A 22,123-nucleotide genomic window follows, 5' to 3' on the forward strand; every position below is an offset into this window, starting at 1 on the left:
CATTATATATTAACCCTTCCTCTGAAAGAAAAAGGGAAGGAAGAGGAGTACATTGTACATTATTTAATTTCCAATTGCATATGTTTTGTGGCTGCTTACTTTTTTTTTTTTTTTTCCGCATTGAAAATCTGAATCAATTCAGCTTGGTTTTGGTTTTGGGGTTTTGGGTTTTTTGTTTCTTTGTTTCTTTGTTTTGCCTGATGACTGAAAAAGAAGGAACATAAGATAATATAGGTTGTGTGTGTGCACACATGCACACGCACATTTATCTATCTTTCTATCTATTCAAATGCCAAGTCAAGGACTGTGATAGTCTCTAAATGTTGGGCATCCAGTTCCTCCTACTCTCATAATTCCAACTTAAAACATCCTGTGCTTCTGGTTTAGTTTCTTTTCCTATCCACACCCCCATAGCACTTTGTTGTGATATCATAGTCTAAACTTACAACTTGTCCCTGTTATTTAAGGAATTCCCCACACACATCTGTGCATTTAGCTTAAAACAAGCTGTGGGGATTTTTGTTGGTGCGTGCTGTGTGGGTTTCCCAAATGGAGTCTTTATTTTCAACACCTACAGCTTGCTCAGTCCATTCTGATGCTGGGATGGTTTCCTTCTGTGAGTAAATGTCAGTGAAATGCTCCAGGCAAAGCTATTGCCCTCATGAAGCTTATGAATCTAGTTTGTTCCCGGAATAGACCCCTTATGCCTACATGCAAGTAAACATTCAGATCAGGTATATTAGCTAATCCAGCTTTAGGAGATTAAAAGAATTGACTCTTGCTGCTGAAGGCTAAAGGACAAGTTTTGCCTCACATTATAATGCTTCACCCAAACCAATTATATACACATTTTTTGTGTATGTACAGGCATATAGTAGGTACAAAAAAATGTGTGTATATAATTTTGTTCTACAAAAGTTCATGGGATCTACTATGAACCAGGAACTATGCTAGGAGTAAGCAGAAAAATACATAAATGTAAATGAGACATACAAACTTGTGAGGGTGATAGGACATACCCAATAAACATGATAACCAAAGACACAGTAAGGTAAATAAGAACCAATGAAGAGTTACGGGTTTCTAATACCATAGCAGATGTAAAATCCTTTTAAACTCTGAAGCACTCTAATGTGTAAGTTGGAGATGATCAGGCTATCCTTGGGTAACAAGTGGGTCAATATTTGGCTTTGGGGCTATTATCTCTTTCATTCTATGTTCTTTTTTATTCTATGTACCTGGGGAGGTAAGGTTTGTTTTCAGGAGTCATCAAAATCTATTTCACTGCCAGTGTTTCATCATACACTTTTTGGAGAGTCAATTTCCTTCTGAGGAGAGTAGTTTCACCAGCTAGCATACTGAACGTCAAAGCGTGGTACCTTCCTGTATTCGTACATCCCAGTATCATCTTTCTTCTTTGAAATTACACAAAAACATACATATAATTATATATATAATAAAATATAATTAAGCACATATAATAATACATTTTTCTCAAGAGAACTCTCATGGAAACATAGTAAGAAAAGCAAATTACCTTAGTTGAATTGGAGGAAGTGCCAGAGCCTGAGTTACTCAGCCCTCTTTCTGCTACCCTCACTTCTCTGGGTAAACTCTGTGAAGCCATAATCTCATAACCTGGTTTAAAACAACTCTATTATATAGCTTCTAAAACACTTCAAATTTTGGCATTCGTGAATCTGAGACTGATAATGCCCGTCTGACCCTATGTCTTTAGCTGCTCAAGCTTACAATCGATGGTAGACTCAATCTTGTGGCAGAGTTCCCAGCCTCCTAGGCTCCTCTTCGCATAATGCTCTACCTACTCCCCTAATTCTCCAGTTTTGGCAACTGAAACCCTGCATATGGCCTGCTTCAGATCTCTGGTATGGAAATGTATGAGATATCAAGTACTTTTAGCCCCTGAGTTTTCCCTGGACTTGGTTGAGCCTTCACCTCTGGCTCCCTGGTCGTGGATACTATGCTGAATTAGAAAATCCTGCCAGTTTTTCCCTAGTGACCCAGTCTCAACAACTAACTTGCATGACCAGTACACGAGCTGGGACTTCTCTAGCTCTCTGGCAGAAAGTATTTACACTAAAATCTTTGACAAAGTGTACTTCTCCTAAGAGTGCGTTTTTTTTTTTAACCATAACACGGAAGAAAACCTTAGATTAATTTCTGACCTGCACAGCTTCAAACTAAAGCATACCAGAATTGCAGGAGGATACGAAGAAAACAGAAAATTGCAGCACCTGAAATCTAACAGCTACCACCTCTACTGAGCTGAATGTACTAGAATTACCAGGGAACAGCTAGAAAGAAAAAATAATAATAATTCAGGAAAGGAAAAACATGTGTTTTTGACCCTATTTCTTTTTGATGCAGGCTGTGTGTGGAAAAGAGCTTGAAAAAAATTTTATCTTGCTCCACCTCGTGGTGGATGCCTGCAACATAATAATTCTTATGCAGTTTCTTCCAAAACAAAAAACAAAAACAGAAACAAAGACCAACAAACAAACAAAAAATCACTGTGGATCTCTTTGCATGTCTTAAATAAACATTGTCTGAAATTGAAAATTGAATTGCAATTCTTTTGCAACTGTATACTTATAGCATAAGAATGGAGACATCTCAGGCATTCAGTACAGCAGAAAGCTATATTAGAAATTATAGTTTAAAAATAATTTTTAAGACATTCTTGCAGTGAATATCAACAATTTTTTGGCACATGAGGAGCTTCTGCCCCTGTAGGAGTAAGTATGTCTGAAACATGAAAGAAAGAGAAGATAAAAGGAAGGAAGGAAAGAAAAGAACAGAAGGAAGGAAGGAAGGAAATTAATTTTTAGAAATAACCAGGGGCTGATTTATGTGCAATATGATTTTTTTCAGAGTTCATAAAGGGGAATGTGTGCTCCCCTACTCCCTAATTCCTGACAGTTTTAAATGGTTAATACGGGTCTTTTATTGAAATGATGTTCTTTTTTATTGCCACATGTGGGTCAATTTTCTCCTTTTCCGTTTTACTCAAACCAAAAGCTGCACTCTCGGCAATTTGTCCCTTACAGAAGAGGCTGTTTTTTGTTACAACAGTACCGTGCTGTGCTTCAGCCGTCCATAACACGCCCACTGTATGTAGTCTCATAGGAGGCATTGCAGGTCCAGTGTCTAGCCAGAAATGAGAAGCAGAGATTGTTATTTTTTTTTTGAGGTGTGACTCACCCACAACCTTCTCAATTCCAACTAGTTTTGTTTTGTTTTCTTGTAACCTAGTTTTAAATATATTTCCAAATCAGAGGCTGCCCTCAAAATGTAACCCTTCACCAACAGAAGCTTGTCTGGGAAGATTCTGCAGAAACTCCTCTCAGATTTGAAAAAATAATGGATTGGAAAATCATGTTTTGGCCAGGGTTCAGCAAAGAAAGTTAGGAACTGGCGACCAACATCACAAGAAACAATACTATATATAAATGTAATGGTGTATTGAGATAGCTTATATTATTATTCTAGGTAAAGGTCATCTAGGGGAATCATATGCCTGCATTTCGGTTCTCTTTTGAGGTACTTACCCTGGGCAATAGGAAGTATGAGAGGGGTTACAGAGATCCACTTCCTTGGGCAGGAACACGTTTACAGCCATGATAGACACTCACTGTGAGGAACGTCAGGTGGTGTGCATATGTGTGTGTGTGTAGGGGAGGTTGATACTTGAAATAAACCTCCTGAACCATGCTAAGAAGTCCAAAGTATGATAACAAGTGTGGATTTATCCAGATGACATTGGAGTAATACTACAGTGTTTTAAGCAGAGAAATTACATGATCACATTTATATTTTATAACTATAGTAAAGCTTCCATGTGTAGAATAAACTGGAGGAAAGCATACTGAAAGGATGAAGACCATCTAGAAACATATTCAAAAGTCTAGGCAAATGATGGTGATATGCCTAGCCTAGTAGGATTATGGATATTGAAATTGACTGTATTCTAGAGATATTGAGGATAGAGAAACAACAAGACTTGGAAATAGCTTGGGTATCTCCGTGATGATAAACAACAATTTGGAGAATACGGTCTTGTTTTAAATCTTACTGTGAACACATGCAGCTATTTGCCTGTGGATTTGTGTTTTTCTGACTGTAGGAGCATATTGGGTCTACACTCAGGGAAAACTAGAAGTGCAATAGTTATTGCCCCAGAAACAACCCTCAACAAATGACATAAAGGAAGATGACAGATCAATATTTCACTTTCCTCTCACTCGATAATATACCCATAAACTCTGTCCCACTAGAGTTCTAGGGTTCCCCAGAAAGATTTAGCTCCAGTTACCAATAGTGGTACATGACTTCATAATGCCCCCTGCGCCAGAATTCTTCCATTTCCTAGTTTACTTCTCCACTCCCTCCCTACTCCCCTACCAGCATTTCTTGGGAAAACTTGAATATTTGTCTTAGTGTCTGTTTTGGATAAAAACAAATGATGAAAACTTTCACTAGAAAGGGATGATATTGGGGTGGAAATGAAGAATTCACATTTGAGAAAGATGAGATCAAGATACTCTGTTCAGGTTGTTGTAGTTTAGCCCTTAGGGTCTTTCTGGTGTCATGTTAGAAGACTGCTTCCAGAAGCCTAGTTTCTGAAGCTTTGAGCTAAGGATTGGCCATCTTTTGCTAATAGTCTTCTTAGACATCTGATTTGTTCTTCCATGAGTGGTGAATTTGTTTTTGATTATGTCCCCTCTGTTGAATGAAATTTAATTGTATTATACAAATTGCATTAAAGAGTATTTTTGGTATCATGTTTAGCTTCTTATTTCATTTAGCTAGGGTAAAATATGGTACTATAACCTGAACTATGTTCCTCAAAATTCATAAATGGAAGCCTTGACTGCCAATGTGACTGTATTTGGAGACAGGTCCTTTAGAGAGGTAATTAAGATTGAGTGAGGTCACAAGGGTGGGGCCCTAATCTGATAGAACTGGTGTCCTTAGAAAAAGAGGAAGAGACACCAGGGCTGTTTCTTTTTCTTAGTTCTGACAAAGGGAAAAGGCCTCGTGAGAACACAGCAAGAAGTCTGCTAGCCACAAGCTAGGAAGAGTTCCCTTACCAGGAACAGAATCAGCTGGAGTCTTGACTGGGATGTCCACCCTTCAGAACAGTGAGAAAATAAAGTTCATATTAAGCCACCCAGTCTGTGGTGTTTTGTTATGGTACCTTGAGCTAATATATATGGGTACATTAATGTTTAAATGAACGTCTTTACTTTATTTCCAAACTTCAGTATTTTCCTTCCTACATTTTAATTTTCTTTTTTCATAATGTTCTTTCTTAAGAGAATGAATTTTGGACCCAGACCATCTGTTACTTTGGTCAAATTCCTTAACTTTATTTGAATCAATTTTCTCAAATGTCTGAAGATGATGATACTAATATTTGCTTCCCCATCTGATGGCTGTCTTCAAAATAAGCACATTAATTATAATAAAGGCTGGAAATAAAAATATTTCTTTTATTATTGCTGTATGTTTTCAATATTCTTCAATATCTTACATGAATTTTTTTTAAAAATTAAATTGAAACTTTCTATTCCTGTCTTATTTTTCAGACATAGCTTTTTCCTGTCTTCCGTTCCACTCCTTCTCTAGAATTTCCTCTTGCCACACACTTCTTTCCCCTGGGTAGACAGAGCCTCACAAGCTCATCCTTATTTTTCCTCACAAAGCGTTGTCAAACAGACCATCCATTGAGATTCCTACTGGATCAATTGACAATTGATTCAATTTGGTCACTAGGCAACATATTTTAGGAAAAGAATGTTGTGAATGCTGTTTTTGCATTTATTTTCCAGGATTAAAACCTTCTTCAAATAATCTGCTTTGTTCCAGGATCCATGAAAGCTTAAAATAGCACCCACACCGTCTGCACTTGCTTGCCCTTTATGCCATAAATTCCTTCTAAACATACACATCCATGTCAAGTTGGCATTGATATAGGATGCAGATTTATGTGTTTAGAAGTAAGTCAAGAAAGAAAGAACATTTGGAAAGACTATCAAGAAAGATGGGTTGTCAGAAAAAATAAATAAAAAAGAAAAAAGATAGGAAAACTAATGAATGCTAAAACACCCTACAACAGTTTATCAGTGTCAGTTAGCTCTTCATATTCTCGTAGTCCGTTCTAGAATTGGGACCTTCTTTTCAGGCTTTCAACAATGGCCACTGGAGGGCATTGCCAGCCAGCAGTGAGGGAGGTTTATAGCAAGTCCTTAACAGGGAAAGTTAAGGTATAAAGGTCAGATGTGGCAATAGCGTCAGACAGCAATAGGGCAAACATTAAAAACTACAACTACGTGTCTCAGAGCAAGATTTTGCTGGCACTTAGACTGAGGTCTAAGAAAGAGTTGTTGAAATATGGTGGGTGTTTGCCCTAGATTTTATTTTCCCTTCTCACTGTTAACATTGATGTTGTCATTTATTTACAGCTTTATGGTTGCATGGGCCTCATATCATTTGATCAGTATGTTCTCTAACAGTTTGGTCTAAATTGAGTTTCTGAAAATTTGAACCTGTCAATGAAGATGGCTGATCTCCATGAAAAGATGGCATCAGCAGGTCTCTTCAAAATGGGAAAAAGTCCTCTAGGAAAGCAAAATGTTACTTTAACATTTGAACATACCTGCAAATTTCTTATTAAGTTGATTTATAGTGTGACATATCAATAAGGTACTTGAGGCTTGATTCACTAGACTGATATGCCACCCAATCGGACAGTCATTTAGCTTATTCACCACCTCTACTCAGGGGGCCAGTGATGCTTCCTCTGATCACCTTGAAACGGCGCCCATGTGAAAGCCCAGCACCATGTTACATTTCCATTCTACCTTCTCTTCTTATGCCTTGGAATATTCAAATCAATATTCTTCAAATTTCAAGTCTATGGGAAAGGGTGGTATTTTTAAATTCTAATTTGTTTTAGTGTGTATATGTGTGGTTTGTTCATGTAGACGGCTTTGCCGTTTAATCTCAATTCTTGGCAAGCCAGTGTTAAGTGACTGGTTTTACACTTGGTATGACTGAATGGGTACTGAGACTCAGCTTGCCTGAATTACAAAGGCCATCGAGATGTTCTAACCTCATGTTTCTGGAGAAGTTTTCAATTGGCTTTTAGCACTATACCCTCCTGGATTGCCTCTGACATCAATGACTACTTCTTGTCAGTTTCCTTTACTTTCCTCTCTGGTGTTGGAACAGAAGCATGCCCAGAGATCAGACATTGCACCTATTTTCTTCTGGGTCTGCCTCACTTTCATGGTGATATCCTCCAGCCTCATGACTTTTAAAACCACCCGTAGGCCAATGACTCCCAAATTTATATTTCCACTCTGCATCTCTCCCATATACTCCAAATTCCAATTTCCAAATGCCTACAACTCTACTTGAGTGTCTGATAGATGTCTCAAACTTAGTATGTTCAAAACCAAACTTGATCTTCCTTCTAAAGCTCAGTTTTCCCTTCTCAGTTTATAGCAGCTTGTAGTTTTCTGTGTGAAAAGGGCTATGTAAACCAAAATAAAATTCTGAGCCCCTAACAGACTAAATGGACTCCCCTCTTCACCAAAGGGATCCCAAAGAAACCTGAGCAACTAATTCAGGGCATGAATGGAAGGTGTGGGAGGGGATCAGACATGCTTCATTAAACCTTTCTCCTTTTGGAATTTGGGCACAACTGACCAGCATTAATAATAAAACAGAGCTCTTAAGACTGACAAAACAGGCTCTTTATAGCAATAAGATACCAAATCCCAACCTGACTCTGGTATAGTGTCACAGGACAGAGAGCAGGCTCTGAAGGAAATCATAGTGTTTTACCCCAAAATATATTTGTTTGACATATTTTGAAATGGCCATGCAAAGCTATCACTTGTGGGGAAAATTTGAATTCTGTAGAAAATCTTTTTCCCTTACTAGATCTTTTCTGGAGAGGAAAGTCTGATACCATTTAAGGTCTGATCAGAGATATTTACTATCTATTCTCTTTGAAGCCTGCTACCAGAACTTCATCTATATGACAAGAACCATGGCTTCCCTTAAGAATTTTTTTATGCTGACTTCAAATTCTTTAGGCAATGCCTAACTCTTTCAACCAAATCCGCTCATGACCTGGAAGCCCCCACTTTGAGAAGTCATGCCTTTCTGGGCCAAACCAATGTTTACCTTAAGTGTACTCTTTTATGTCTTTGCCTATAACTTCTGTCCACCTAAAAGGTATAAAACCAAGGGTATACCACTCAACCCTGAGGCACATGTTCTCAGGACCTCCTGAGGCTATGTCGTGGGCCATGGTCTTTAACCTTCGCAAACTAAACCTTTAAATTGACTTAGACTGGTCACAGATAGTTTTTTGGGTTACAGCTAGAATCATCCTTGACTCTTCTCTCTCATACCTACATCAAATTCATAATCCGATCTATAATTAAATCCAGAATCAACGATGCTCACCACTTAATTGGGCTTTAAATGTCATCCTTTCTCTCAGATTATGGCAACAGCCTCCTTGCGTCTACTGTCAAGTCCCCTAACAACATGGCAGAGGTACTACGTAGATTATAAACCTTTTTCACTATGCATATATAAGCAGGACAGGCCAGACAGGTTTTAGTGGGAGAAACACACACATTAGAGGGGAGATACTAAGGACACAGATGGGGAACACTGTGATGGAAATGTGAAAGGTGAAATATTTAGTTGAGATTGAAAAGGAATCTAGTTGTTGAAAGAGGGATGAATGTCATCAAATTGGAAAAATCTGAATGACTTAAGGAAAATATTTATTGCTTGCATAGATAGAGATATTTACAGCTTACAAAGTGTTTTCAAGTACTACTATTTCACTCAGTCTTCACCCTTTTGTACTAATGTAAGTAGAAAGAGATAAAAAAAAAACTGGGTCTCTAGAAGGTTAAGGGATTTTTTTCGAGGTCATGAAGTGTGAAATTGACACTTAAGCCACAGGAATTTCTTACTATACCTAGAACTAGTGGTAAGTTTTCCACTGGCCCATGGCAAAATAAGAAAAATAGGAACAATGAAGTAAATTTTTCATAAAGCTAAAAGTATTTCATTCAAAGAGGTATTCTTTATTTTGAGATTATATTCTCCTCAATCTTTGATGTCATAATGTTCTTTATTTTAAAACAATAATTAAGAGTATTTATAAATGTCTTAGTTGGGCAACATAAAAATGAGTTCTTAAATTTAAAAAGCATAACTATCTATCTATGCAAAATCTGGGAACTACTGACCTACACTCACGTCTCGAGTAAGAAAACTTGAGAACCAGGTTGCATTCTCATTAACATGTTTTCTTCTAGTCAGTATCTGGGCTTTTGAAACTGTCTATTTTTTTTAATATCTATTTAAAGCAAAGGAATAATTCTAAAGCAAGAAGGACTAAATGGGAACTTTCTGTATGTGTGCCTCATGTGTGATCTTCCTTTCTGGCTCCCTGCTTTCATTTAGGAATTGAGACTATAAAAATTTAAGTGTAAAAAAAAACTTATTATTTTATTAGATGAACAGTATTATTCACATCGCTAAAAAGCTCAAAGGAAACGATGATTACATTTTAGAAAGTTGTCTCTGTTCCTATTAAATTATTGCTAAGTGTATGTATTTTTCTACCTCTTTTTCCTAAATTCTACTGAAATGATGTAATAGATACAAAAATACATCCACAGCAGTGTGAGTACTTGGACAAAAATACCACCATTTTATCAGAGCAGTGAAAAGTTTCTGACAATAAATAGCACATTCATTTATTTTTTCAACAACTATTTACTGAGGATGTATTGTGCCATTCTAGGCATAAGATATAAATGCCCATTTGTTAAAAAGAAATATGTCAGATTATGATAAATGCAATGTAAATAATAGATAAGTTCATGTGATAGAAAAATGACTTGGTGGCTGCTGTAATCTGGGTAGTTACGGAAGAGCTCTTGGAGAAACTGATCTCTTAATCGACAGGTAAATAAGAAGGAACTAGCTGTTTAGATATCAGAAAGAAAACTTTCCTGAGAGACAGACAAGCAGTGCAAGGGCTTAAAATGTTTGGGGATCTAAAAGAATGCTAGTGGGGTGATGGTAAAGAGTAGGTCATAGGGGGAAGAAGGACCTAGATTATGTAAGCTTTTAAAAGCCAGACAAAGAGTTTATATTTTATCGTAAATAAGATGAGAAGCAACTGGAGAAATGTAAGCAGGAGAGTGGTATGGTGTGATATGTTATTTTAAAAGACAGCTTTGATTAATTTTTGGAAAGTGAAGGTGGTATATAAATTTGGATGATTTGGCTGTAATTACAGACAAGGTAATTTAGTCTATATAAAAGTGTTAAAACTACAATAACTAATAACAAATCCATAGATATGACATCTCAAGGGTCGTTTATTCAGTGACAGCAATAACATTAAAAACTACAGCCTTTTAACCTTTTCAATCTGACGTCTTTGGTGTCTTGGCTTTGTCCCCATGGTTGCAAGATAGCTGCAGTAGTTTCAGATTTTAAATGCAGACATGGCAACACCCATAGGTATAAGCTTCCCGATAGACCTTCACTCTGACCAACCTTTTCTTTAAAGCCACAAAGAGTTACGATTTACATGTACAGATTTATCTTTACAGCAATAAAAACGTAAATTGGAGTGAAAAATTCTTCATTGGCCAATATTTGCCAATTAGGATTTCAAATATGAGTAACTAAGAAAGTTGTACATCAAAAAAAGCAAATAATTAAACTCTAAGTCTTAAGTTAGGAACCAGAAGAACCCTAGATATAATTATTGTCCTTTAAATTTTTTTGAGGATACCACATTCATAAAAATGATCAGACTATTTTGAAAAGAAAAATAAGACTTCAAAAATAAAAATACAAATGCAGAAACAAAAAACAGTTGGGCTAAAATAGCAGAATGAACACAGCTGAATACGAAATTTCTAAATTAGAAGGCAGAGCCAGTCGAAAAAAAGTGGTATTTTTGCAACCCACAGAAATACAAAATTTCAGTATATTTTAAAAGGTGAAAAATAATAGAGATCAGATTTGTTGACTATAATGGGATGATAGTAAGAAATTAACAGCAAAACGGTAGATAGATGAAGATGATCCACTTGGAAAATATAAAAAGAAGACAATTAAAAAGCAAAACTTTGGATAAAGAGGGATTGAAAACTACAATTATAGGCAATTACATGGCGTGCCAGCTATGCTGGCTATATCTCTGAGACATGTTGATTATTTGCTGAACATACAATAGCAGCATATATGAAAATATGTAAGATTAGGCCAACGCAATATTTAGAAGAAATTATGTTGCCGTAAATACATTAATTAAAAAATAAAAATGATTGAAAGTAAATCAACTATGCATTCAACTCGAGAAAAAGAGAGACAAAACATACCTAAAGATAAGATGGAAGTTACTGAGCTAAGAAGCACGAGAACATGTTCATGGGGCCAGGACTGAATGAGGCTTACTTTGTTATTAAATCTTTCTCACTGAAGTGTCACCTTACAACTTTCTCTGTGCTGCAAGATCTTTTATGCCATAAAAACTTCGTTTTTGAAAGTGACACTTAGCTAAATTTGTCCAGAAATATTGTGAATAGTAATGAAAAGTTAGGTCAGAGTGGGGTAAAATAGAAGCAAATATTTCATCCATAGATGAATGATCACTAGGGAATAAATGTCTACTCAAAACGTACTGTGGGCTCAGAGATGAAGTGTGAGTTGGTCCTATAGATGCCTCACCTATGGTACTTGGCCAAAAACTGAGGGTGGGAATGAATCATGCTTAGTGTGAAAACCGATAGAAAATGACAAGAAGCTTGAGATGTCTAATTTCAGGAGTATTACTATGATACCTAAATATAGCTTATTTTAGAATGCTTACCAATAACAACTTGTTTTAGTGTGATCACGGGTCATTGGAGCCTCAACCTCCTGGGCTCAAGCAATCCTCCAACTTCAGTCTCTCGAGTAGGTTGGCCTACAGGCATGTGCCACCATGCCTGGCTATTTTTTTTTTTTCATTTTTTGTAGAGATGTGGTCTCACTATGTTGCCTAGGATGATCTCAATGTCCTGGAAGATTTTTAAGTGATCTTCCTGTCTCAGCCTCCGAAAGTGCTGGGATTCCCAGCATGAGCCACTGTGCCCAGCCACAACTTTAGTTTTATAGTACTTATTCATAGTCCTTATTGTTTATAGAATATTATCATTCTTTTTGCATTAGGAATTAGTTCCTGTATGGAAGTTACTATGAAACAAAACTGTGTTCAAAGTAAAGAAAAACATTCAAAAGTCTAAATTATCAGGTGGTAAGGTGGCTTCCTTGGTAGTTGAGAATTTTTCTGTCTCTCAAAACATTAAATAATGGCTAGCAGATCGCTTATAGGAAATGTTAGAGAGGAAAGTTATTTATTGAGTGGGATGGGGAGAGGGGTGACCCCAAATTCCCTTTACATCCTGACATTTTAGGATTTGTGTTTCTGGTGTACCCCACTTACTATAGATATATCAAAGGAGTCTTCTACTAATTAGCTTCCAAATAATTCTGTCTAAGCATAGAAAATAGTTCATCTTGTATATTTTCTAGTCATTCCTAGCCCTTTCAAAGATTCTACAGTTTTAATCAAAAAGAAATAAGTAATGTACATTGCTATGGTTTGAGTTTGTCACCTCTGAAACTCATGTTGAAACTTATTCCCCAATGTACCAGTATTAAGAGGTGGGGCTTTTAAGAGGTTATTGCGTTACGTGCACTCTGCCTTCATGAATAGATCAATCCATTCATGGATTAATGAATTAATGGGTTATCACAAGAGTGTATCTGTTATAAAAGCCCATTTAGCAAACTTGGGTCCTCACCATGTGATGCCCTGCATTGTTTTGGAACGTTGCAGAGTCCTACCAGCAAGAAGCCCTTCACCAGATGCACTTCCTTGCCCTTGGACTTCCCAGCCTCAGAACTGTATGAAATAAATTCCTTTCCTTTACAAATTACCCAGTCTCAGGTATTCAGTTTAGCAACAGAAAATGGACTAAAACAGCATGCCTTTATTCAAATATGGTTGTTCAATATATTCTGGACTTTCCAGCAATAGCATTAAATGGCGTTGTACATTTTGAAGCTGGAACTTCTTTTAAGATATTCTGCTCAGGTTCTGACAATAAATACAACATAATCCTACTCATATTATTCCTGCCTCATCACCAATGCTTTAAGCGTACCAGGTATGAGTGATGTTGCTTTGACTACTATGGCAAAGCCAGCACAATAGATCACATTAACATGGTGACACTATAGGATCATTTACATAAAAACAGTTAACATTTGTTGAATATTTTCTATCTACCAGGCATTATTCTAAGTACTTTACATTTGCTGGCTCATATAATCTTCAAAACAGCACTACGATGTTGATGCCAATTTTATCTTAATTTTACTGGTGGTAAAATTGAGGCAAAGAGAAGTTAATATACTCAAAAGTCACAAAGCAAGTGAGAGACAGAGAGCGAGCTCAGATTTAAACTCAGAAAGTTTAAATTCCAATCAATCACATGCTCTTTTTTATCATTTCTACTTTAGATGATGTAGTCTATACCAGGGAGAAAAAGATTTCAAGAAAAGGAGAGGAAAATAACAAGGGGCAGTGAGATGGAGTGGAGAGAATATTGCACTTGTAGTCAAGACTTTGTATTTCTCGTTTTGACATGCCTCTGTTTAATTTTTAGTGGACCATTTAATGGCTGATCCTCATCTATAAAATGCAAATTGACTGCACGCCTCTTGATTTAATACTCTTTCTTTGTCTCATTCTAGACCTTTCACAAATCAACTTCACATGAATGATCTCATCTAAGCCTGACAGAAATTTTCCAAGAAACTTGAGGTTCAAAATAGTGGAGGCTCCCACCTCCACTGTCCCACCCACTTTGTTGCACAGATGGTAAGGATCTTCGGACTCCAAAGGCAGTGTCTCTTCCTCCTATATTCTGCTGCCCTATTTTATGTATATAAAAGCATTTTTAAACTGTAAAATAACTTTCATAGCTAAAGTGGCATGTAAAGGTGGATTGGTAAGGGTTTCAGCAGAAGAAGGTTGCAAAGAAAGAATAATTTTTGGATTTATTTGGAGGAGCCAGACTAGTTTACATGAAAACCACATGCATTCTTAATTTATTTTGTTTAAATCCCAGAACAAATGCTGAATTGATGGAAGAATATGCTGCTTCTCTGTGCTCCCGTGAATTCCTTATTTTGTAGCATAAAATGATAAATGTTTGAACAGCTGCAATGATAAAGTTAAGAAACCATACAACACACATACACACAAACACACACACAAGCACACACTTTTTTTCTGTCCAGGATTGTGGATTGGAACTGTGCCACAGAAAAGAATCCATGGGTGACAAATATATTTTCATTTATTATGCTGAATCCCTTGCATGGCATAACTTTCTCTGTGGGAGGTTTACCTCAAGAATGGCAAAAAAAAAAAAAAAGAAAAAATGTGAACAAACCAGCTTTCTTGATTTATTGTCTTGGAATAGTTTCTGAGATATTGTTCTCCTTCGGGTACAAGCTAAATATTTTTGCAACAATTGAGGATTAATGGGAAGGAGTTGATGGGTGGAGACAGCTCGGCCTTAGTCATTGTACAAATCTTTAGTTTGCATTTTGTCTTTGTATACTTAACAGCATGAATAGAAGGGGTTGTTATTTCTTATTTAACTTATTTTAAGCACATGTGCTGTAAATATATACTTTTATGCAGGTAAGCCTGTGTGCCTATTTAATTCGTATGCAGTCATTGTAAACTCTTTTATTGGTTATATATTGGAAATCTGAGAGCTCAGTTCTTGGTGTTCTGGGAAGTCCATGAAAACTTATAGTGGGCTGAACTTCCTTGTTGTCTGCTGAAAATGAATGAATGGGCCTGAATCTGCTCCTTGCTATTTACTGAGATATACGTAAATCATATAATATCATATGGGATGGAATTAAGAGAATCATAGAATGTCAGATTTGGAAGAGACCTTAGAGCACATTATCACAACTTTATTGGTCAGGGAAACAGAGCCATTGTGGGTATCATGTGAATAAGGGATTTAATATAAAAACTAGACCTCATCCAATATTATAAGAACTGAAGACGTGAAGGTCTAGAGGGGAGTTGGAAATGCCAAGAAAAGGTCACTAGTCATTCAGCCTTTAGGCACTGGTGTGAGCGGGCAAACAGGAGCTTTCATGGAAATCCAAGAAATTTAAGGACTACATAAAATTTGAACAATTGTACTTGTGATATATTGAAACTTCACTAGGTATCAGGCACTATGCTAAGCATCACACATCTTGCGTCTCTTTTTCTTACTGATTTTAAAATTATTTTTCAATTATTTATATATAAATAAATATGGAAATCTATACATAGAAAAACGAGTGGGAAACACCAAAGACTGTAAGAAAAGCCACATTGTCATCAGAACAAGGATCCTAGTAGAAAATAGTTTAGGTAGAGTCTTTAGATCATAGCATATTTTTCAGCTTCCTTTTGAAGTTATAAGAATTTCTTTTGGAGAATTAAATGGGAAAGGTAGTGAATGAGCCGAGGGAGCTATAGAAAGCTCCACAGTCAGGCATCTGACAGATCTATAAAATGAGCCGAATACTGGATATCTGGCATGAATATGGTTCGAGAGTGGGATGGTTTGATTTGTTTTTTCTTCTAGGCTCACCATGACCAACTTCCAGCTCTCAGAAAATTTCAGTATGGTAGAGTGAATGTCCTCAGCTGACAACAGTGCATAGAAGCAAGAGTGGGGACTTCATCCGCATATCGTCCAGTTTATTAGTAACCTGAGCCAGGTATCCCAGAGCTGAAGGATTCTTAGTAGTAATAGCCATTAGCATATCTGTTTCTTGGGTCACACTGCTTAATCTAACTGGTTGCTCTTTACGTCTGTTCAATTGTCATCTGGAATTGCCCTTCAGCATAACCCTGAGGATTCCCCTTACTTGTCTCCTGTGTTAGACCTGCTAGATCCTGTATTGAAGTGAAAGGCAAAATCAGAAGCTTTCTGAGCAATGGTTCATGAACTTTATGTTGTGAACTAAACTAAAATGTTTTCATTATATTATCAGATTTAATTTTTAATTAGTCTAGATTAAAATTTTAGGTTTTTCATTATTTAGCTTAAAATTTTGAAGGCATTGCTCAAGCACTGTTTTTTTGAGAACTACAGAGACACTTCAAATCCCAGTCTTACATATGATATCTAATTTTATTTTCTCTTCCTGGAAGGCTGTAAGATTTTTCTCTTTGCATCCTATGTTCTTGTATTTGCTCAGTTTGGATGTGTTTTATTCCACTTATATCAGTTAGTATTTATATACTATATTTATTTATATTTTATAAGTAATTTCCTTTTCTTTCTTTTTTTGTTCTATTTCTGGAGGTCCTCTCACTTATATGTGGGACCTCCTGAACTCATTCTGTAATTTTTAATATTTTTCCCCATGTTCTATTTTCTCAACTTGCTGTTCTCTTTTCATCATTTCCTAAACCTGTTTTTGTTTTTTTTTTCCAAATTTTCTGTTGAGTTCCTCACCTCTATTTTGTACTTTGATTTTGTTATAGCACTTCTTGTTTCATGGCTGGCTGAAATGTTTTTCTTATTTCTCTGAAGATTAAAATTACAGTTTTACTAAAGTTCTTTCTGTTTTCTGTTCACACAAGCTCTGTTCCTTCCAAGTTGTTTTTTATTCTGTGTATTTCTGTCTATATCTTTTATATTAGAGGTGACGTTCAGACATTTGTCCATCCTTGGCAGTTGTCATTTCCTCTTTTTTTTTTTTTTTTTTTTTTTTTTTGGGATGGAGTCTCACTCTGTCACCAGGCTGGAGTGCAGTGGTGTGATCTTGGCTCACTGCAACCTCCGCCTCCTGGTTCAAGTGATTCTTTTGCCTCAGCCTCCCAAGTAGCTGGGACTACAGGCATGCACCACCATGGCCAGCTAATGTTTGTATTTTTAGCAGAGACGGGGTTTCACCATGTTGGCCAAGATTGTCTCGATCTCTTGACCTCATGATCCACCTGCCTTGGCCTCCCAAAGTGCTGGGATCACAAGTGTGAGCCACCTCTCCCAGCCCATTTCCTCTAATGAATCAGATCCAAAAGTGGATTAAATTCTCTAAGTGCTTGGCTTGGCTTGTTACCCTTAAGGAGACTTGCTTGAATTCTTGATATGATGTTAGTCTTTCTCCTTAGACTGGTAAAGTTGAAAGAAAAGTCTCTTCCAATATTGTCCTTGTATATTTGTGTCTTAAAACATCTCTCTAGTGGTTTTAAATGTGTGTGTGTGTGTTTGTGTGTGTGTGTGTGTGTGTGTGTGTGTTTAAGGGAGAAGTGTGATAAAAGGGCTTTTAATTTTTTTGGAAACTAGGATGTCCCTATTATCTTACTAAGCCTCACAGCAAATAACAAATTAAGATGGGGGAGACTAGTGGGAGGTGTTTTCTTTTCCTCATGGAAATGAGTTTAAAGGGTTTTATGACTTGTCCATGTTCTCACAACTGTTGAGTGGATAAATAAGAATCTGAATGTGGGGAAGGTGGATTTTATAGACACTGACTAAAGATGTGTGCCCTGGGGACAAAATAAAGCCTAGATAATAGCTTTCCTGACAGTTTGTGAGGATCTGACAGTTTTTGGTCTATATAAATGAAGAAGGAATCAATAAAAGAGGTATATCAAATTATATAATCAAGTAAGCAATATTACTTGATTATATAATTTTTGAATAAAGATTTTAGTCTCTTTAACCACAGAAGCTTGTTCGAAATCTGTTAGTTCTACTTCAAAAATTAACTTCAAGTCTGTGCATTCCTCTCCAACTCCACTGCTACCTTTCTAGTCTTCAAATAATCACTAGTATTCTCTTGGCTTATCACAATAAACCTCCTACCTGATGATCTCACCTCCATTTTTCATCTCTTCTTGCAAATAATGCATATGGAACTGAGAAGAGTCTTTTCTAAAATTTATATCATCCCCTTTCCTGGCTTAAGATGTTTTAAAGTTTTTCTATAACAGTAAAAGGTAAAATATAATTCCTCAGCGTGGTCCATAAGTCCAGAATAGGCTGATGTTTATCCACTTTTTCAACATCAGCTTTTGCTTCACTCACTATGTTCCAATCATAATCGTTTTATTTCATTTGAAAAAGTGCTGGGAGATCTCCCGCTTTAAGGATTTTGCTTATGCTATTCTCTCTGCCAGGGATGCTCTTCCTACTACTGCCAATTGATTGACACTTCATAATTATTCTTCAGAACTTATCTTAAATTCCTTTTTTAAGAGTCTGGCATAATCTACTCCCTGGGTGAATTATATTCTTTGTCTCTTTTAATGTTTCAGATTATCTACATGTAATAGCTAAACTATCAGAAAAGAATCTAGAGAATCTGAAAAGTCATTCTTTTCATTGTGTGTGTTTGTACTTTTCCAATCACAATGTCAGAAGCATGTTATCAGATGAGAATGTGCTTTTAATTTGCAAAGTAAGGTTTTAAGAACCCACTTTGTGTGAGATAGTGAAGTGTACTGAAACAGCATTGGGGGCTTGGGCTTTGCTGCTAACTTGAGGAGTCACCATAGACAAATTAAATTGCTTCCATTGACTTCATTTCCTCTATCTCTGAGGTACAAAGATTGGATGGAGACAATTCCTATAGACCTTTCTGGCTTACTATTCCAATGGTGCTCTATGCTAAAACTTGGCTTTCAAATGATTTTCCAATACAGGCATACCTTAGGGATATTAGCAATTCAGTTCCAGACCACCGCAATAAAGTGAATTTTGCAGTAAAGTGAGCCACACAAAAATTTGGGTTTTCTTGTGCATATAAACATTATGTTTATGACATACTATAGTCTATTAAGTGTGCAATAGCGTTATGTCAACAAAACAATGTACATACACCTTATATAAAAATACTCTTGCTAAAAAATGCTAACCATCACCTGGACCTTCAGCAGGTCCTAATCTTTTTGTTGGTATAATATCGTATGTCGATGTTAATGGTTGCTGACTGATCAGAGTGCTGGTTGCTGAAGGTTGGGGAGGCTGTGAGGATTTCTTAAAATAAAACAATAATGAAGTTTGTTCCATCGATTGACTCAAGAACATTCTTGTCACAAAAGATTTCTCCGTAGTGTGTGATGCTGTAAAACTTCTCTCAAAATTGAAGTTAGTCCTCCAAACCCTGCCACTGCTTTATCAACTATGTTTATGTAATATTCTAAATCCTTTGCTGTCATTTCACAATATTTACAGCATGTCCACCAGGAGTAGATTCCATCTTAAAAAAACAAAACACTCTTTTTTGCTCATTCATAAGAAGAAACTCTTCACCCATTCAAGTTCTATCATGAACTTGCAGCAATAGAGTCACATCTTCGGAGTAGATTTAGCATAATTCTTATGGACCCTAGGATTTTCAGAATGGCAAATGAGATTTGGCTTCAACTTAAAGTTACCATCTGCATTAGCCCCTAACAAGAGAGTCAGCTTATCCTTGGAAGCTTTGAAACTAGGAATTGACTTCTGCTCTTTATGAAAGTTCTAGATGGTGTCTTCTCCCAACATGAGGTTGTTTTAAGTACACTAAAAATCTTCAGAAGACCCGGTTAATGGGAGCCACTATCCGGGTCTTCTACAGCCTGTGCTGGCTCTGGGATCTCAGCACAGGTCTTTTGCTCTTCCTCCTCTTGAGCAGCCATGGCTGCCAGGAAGACCCAGAACCCCAAGGCTGAGGTGGCCCCAGTGCAGGTGGTTTTGGTGCTCAACATCAGTGTGGTGCAGGGGCTACAGGACATACTGAGGACCAACCTGGGACCCAAGGGCGTCATGAGGATGCCTGTTTCTGTGCTGGACACATCAAGCTTACTAAAGACAGCCATGTGCCACTTCACAAAATGCAAATTCACGAAATGCAAATGCTATTAAATGCATTCTTAATAGCAAAAGTAGCAACAGCTCAGGATGATATAACGGGTGATGGTATGACTTACAATGTCCTAATAATTAGAGAGCTACTGAAACAGGCCGACCTCTACATTTCTGAAGGCCTTCATCCCAGAATAATCACCGAAGGATTTGAGGTTGAAAGGTAAGGGCCCTTCAGTTCTTGGAACAAGTCAAAGTAAGCAGAGAGATGCACATAAAAACAATTAAGAGATGTGGCCAGAACATCTCTTTGTACTAAAGTTCATGCTGAACTTGCAGACATCTTAACATAGGCTGTAGTGGACTCCATTTTGGCCATTAACAAACAAGATGAACCTATTGATCTCTTCATATTTGAGATCATGGAGATGAAGCATAAACCTGAAGCTGATACAAGCTTAATTAGAGGCCTGTTTTGGACCATGGAGCACGGCATCCTGATACGAAGAAAAGGGTGGAAGATGCATACATCCTCGAGTGTAGTGTGTCATTAGAGTAAGAAAAAAGGAAGTAAATTCTGGCCTTTTTATTTACAAGAGTGAAGAGAGAGAGAAAAAAATCATAAAATCAGAAAGAAAGTTCATTGAACATGGAGTTAAAAAATAGTAGAACTGAAAAGGAAAATCTGTGGTGATTCAGATAAAGGATTTGTTGTGATTATCAAAAGGGAATAGATCTCTTTTCCTTAGATGTTCTTGCAAAAGAAAGCATAGCAGCTCTACACAGAGCGAAAAGTAGAAATATGGAGAGGCTGACTCTTGCTTGTGGCAGGGTAGCTCTGATTTACTTTTATGACCTAAATCCTGACTGCTTGGGACTTGCAGTTCTTCTGCATGAGTATACACTGAGAGAGGAGAAGCTCACCTTTATTGAGCAAGGTAACAATCCTCACTCTTTCACATTATTGATCAAAGGACCAAATAAGCACACACTCTCTCAAATCAAAGAAGCCATCAGAGATGGCTTGAGGACTGTCAGAAGAGCTATTAATGATGGCTGCGCAGTTCCAGGTGCTGGTGCCGTGGAAATGGCAATGGCAGAAGACCAGCGTAAAGGGCAGTGCACAGCTTGGAGTTCAAGCATTTACTGACGCATTGCTCAATTATTCCCAAGGTTCTTGCTCAGAATTCTGCTTTTGACCTTCAAGAACGTTAGTTGAAATTCAAGCAGAATATTCAGAATCAGTCAGCTTGTGGATGTGGACCTCAACATAGGTGAGCCAGTGGTAGCAGCAGAAATAGGAGTATGGGATAACTATTGTGTAAAGAAACAGCTTCTTCACTCCTGCACTGTGATTGCCACCAACATTCTCTTGGTTGACGAGATCATGCAATCTATTAATAGAATGTCTTCTCTGAAAGGTTAAGTTGAAGCTTCGCTGTATCTGAGTCTTGAGACTCTGCAAAGTGATCCTGAGGAATATAGCTGTGGAATTTTTGTCCAAGCTTCAAATGGTTTTCAAAGGAATTTTCTTTTCCCATATGAAAAGAGGAGAGAACGCTGGTACCTAGTGAAATTTTGAAGTTCTGAAATTACAATTACAGTATTTTTTTAATTGCACTGAAGTAAAAACACATAAAGCAGGTCCATGTGTGTCTTTTACCCAGTGAGCAGGATGTTTTGCTTCAGCTGCAGTGACATAAAATTCCATGTTAGAAAAGCATATGTTATCTACCTTATTATTAAATATTCTTGAAAAACAAATTTTAATGGTTTAATAATTTCTTATGAAGATGTTTGTTAAATTATCCAACAGTATCCTATTGTCAAGTATTTAGGTTTAAAAAAATTTTGTGCTAATATAAATAACACTTATGTAATTTAAGATTTTGAAAGCATCCCTGTTAGTATAAATTTCTATTTGTAAACTTATTGGATCAGTTGGACTTTCCCTGCTTTTGAAATAGCTTTGCTACAATACTCCCCCCAAAACGTTAAGCTGTAGTAAATGGGAAGAAGAATAAACTAGAGGCAAGGGAGTTGAGAGAGCTGCAAGGGACAAGTGGCAAAAATAGAAGAGGCAGAGGTAAAAAGATGATGGAGGGCAT

General features: G+C 36.9%; 1 long non-coding RNA gene and 1 pseudogene across 1 annotated transcript in view; both read left to right on the forward strand.

Moving 5' to 3' along the window:
• Positions 1-22,123, forward strand: part of LOC129532343 (uncharacterized) — a 67,314-nt gene that overhangs the window by 16,769 nt on the left and 28,422 nt on the right. Inside the window, exon 2 of the long non-coding RNA XR_008678039.2 lies at positions 13,885-14,011. This is a non-coding gene — a long non-coding RNA (uncharacterized lncRNA). The remainder of the gene's footprint in view (positions 1-13,884; positions 14,012-22,123) is intronic.
• On the forward strand, positions 19,848-21,441 carry LOC101128066 (T-complex protein 1 subunit zeta-like; annotated as a pseudogene).

The sequence above is a fragment of the Gorilla gorilla genome, chromosome 2 (genome assembly GCF_029281585.2).
Source record: "Gorilla gorilla gorilla isolate KB3781 chromosome 2, NHGRI_mGorGor1-v2.1_pri, whole genome shotgun sequence".
Classification (NCBI taxonomy): domain Eukaryota; kingdom Metazoa; phylum Chordata; class Mammalia; order Primates; family Hominidae; genus Gorilla; species Gorilla gorilla.